Genomic DNA, 2,664 nt, shown 5'->3' on the forward strand with positions numbered 1-2,664 from the left:
AAAAAAAAAAAAAAAAAACACTTTGCACTGAAATGAACATACAAGTCTCCAACAGTACAATAAATAATTTACATATATTCATTAACACTTATACAATTATCCATACAAAGTTCTCCTTTATATATCAAAAAAAAAATAAAAAAATTTGCACTCAAATAAACATACAAGTCTCCAACAGTACAACAAATAATTTACATAGTCACTAACACTTATGCAATTTATACATACATATTCCTCTTTTATATATCATAAAAAATAAAAAAAATTAACACTCAAATGAACATACAAGTCTCCAACAATACAATAAACATAATAAATAATCACATAGTCACTAACACTTATACGAATTATCCATATAAATCCCTCTTTTATATATCATAAAAAATAAAAAAAATTAACACTCAAATGAACATACAAGTCTCCAACAGTACAACAAATAATTTACATAGTCACTAACACTTATGCAATTTATACATACATATTCCTCTTTTATATATCATAAAAAATAAAAAAATTAACACTCAAATGAACATACAAGTCTCCAACAATTTAATAAACATAATAAATAATCTACATAGTAACCAATACTTATACGAATTATCCATATAAATCCCTCTTATATGTATAAAAAAAAAAAAAAAAAAAAAAAAAAAAATGCACTCAAATAAACATACAAGTCTCCAACAGTACAATAAATAATCGACGTAGTCACTAACACTTATACAATTTATACATACATATTCCTGTTTTATATATATAAAAAAAAAGAAAAAAAAAAAACTTTCCACTCAAATAAATATACATATCTCCAACAGTACAATAAACATAATAAATAAACTACATAGTCACTAACACTTATACAATTTATACATACATATTCCTGTTTTATATATATAAAAAAAAAGAAAAAAAAAACTTTGCACTCAAATAAATATACATATCTCCAACAGTACAATAAACATAATAAATAAACTACATAGTCACTAACACTTATACGAATTATCCATACATATTCCTCTTTTATATATCATAAAAAAAAAAAAAAATAAAAACGCCTAACAAATCAAATCAACATACAAGTCTCCAACAATACAATAAATAATCTACATATTCACTAACACTTATACAATTTATCCATACAAATTCCTTTTTTATATATCAAACAAAAAAAAAAAAAAAACCTTGCATTGAAATGAACATACAAGTCTCCAATAGTACAACAAATAATTTACATAGTAACCAATACTTATACGAATTATCCATATAAAATCTCTCTTTTATGTATAAAAAAAAAAAAAAAAAAAAAAAACTTTGCACTGAAATGAACATACAAGTCTCTAACAATACAATAAACATAATAAATAATCTACATGGTCACCAAAACTTATATCAGTTATTCATACAAATTCTTGTTTTGTATATTAAAAAAAAAAAAAAAATTAACACTCAAATGAATATACAAGTCTTCAACAGTACAACAAATAATTTACATAGTCACCAACACTTATACTATTTATTCATACATTTTCCTCTTTTATATATTACAAAAAAAAAAAAAAAAAAAAACACTTTGCACTCAAATGAACATACATATCTCCAACAGCACAACAAATAATCGACATAGTCACTAACACTTATACAATTTATCCATACAAATTCTCGTTTTGTATATTAAAAAAAAAAAAAACACTTTGCACTCAAATGAACATACATATCTCCAACAGCACAACAAATAATCGACATAGTCACTAACACTTATACAATTTATCCATACAAATTCTCGTTTTGTATATTAAAAAAAAAAAAAACACTTTGCACTCAAATGAACATACATATCTCCAACAGTACAAATAAACATAACAAGTAATTAACATAGTCACGAACACTTATCCATACAAATTTCTGTTTTTTATATTGTTCATACTCTTTTATTTTTATTTATTTTTTTTTTTTTTATACAACATATAATGTTTAAACTGTTTTATTATTTTTCATCTTATACTTAATTTATTACAATTTGACTTTATTTTTTTTTTGCATATCCAATGTTTTATTCTGCTTTATCTTTAAGATTTCTTTTAACATATTTTATTTACTTATTTATTTATATATTTTTTTTTTTTTTTTTTTTATGCTTTTCCCAGTTTGGAGCAAGTTACTATCAGGGAAAGAATCAACAAAAGTTAGTTATTTTTATTTTTATTCACTATATCACATTACTTAATCGCTTCCCCATGGTTGGAAATTCTTAATATGTATATAGTTACAGCTATAGTATAATATCATTTCTTATTTCCTTTTTTTTTTTTTATTTTATTTTTTTTTTTTTTTCCCCAGTTTGAAGCAAGTTACTATCAGGGAAAGAATCAACAAAAGTTAGTTATTTTTATTTTTATTCATTATATCACATTACTTAATCGCTTCCCCATGGTTGGAAATTACTTGCAATATGTATATAGTTACAGCTATAGTATAATATAATTTCTTATTTTCTTTTTTTCTTCTTTTTTTTTTTTTTTTCCCAGTTTGGAGCAAGTTACTATCAAGGAAAGAATCAACAAAAGTTAGTTATTTTTATCTTTATTTATTATATCACATTACTTAATCGCTTCCCCATGGTTGGAAATTCTCAATATGTATATAGTTACAGCTATAGTATAATAT

At 22.4% G+C, this 2,664-nt stretch overlaps 1 long non-coding RNA gene across 1 annotated transcript; it reads left to right on the forward strand.

Moving 5' to 3' along the window:
- Positions 1–753: 753 nt before the first annotated feature.
- On the forward strand, positions 754–2,658 carry LOC113220626. Its single transcript, XR_003307434.1, has 4 exons — positions 754–1,863; positions 2,145–2,182; positions 2,338–2,375; positions 2,526–2,658. It is a non-coding gene; the product is annotated as an uncharacterized LOC113220626 (long non-coding RNA).
- Positions 2,659–2,664: the final 6 nt, after the last annotated feature.

This window comes from Piliocolobus tephrosceles, unplaced genomic scaffold, assembly GCF_002776525.5.
Source record: "Piliocolobus tephrosceles isolate RC106 unplaced genomic scaffold, ASM277652v3 unscaffolded_7266, whole genome shotgun sequence".
Lineage (NCBI taxonomy): Eukaryota > Metazoa > Chordata > Mammalia > Primates > Cercopithecidae > Piliocolobus > Piliocolobus tephrosceles.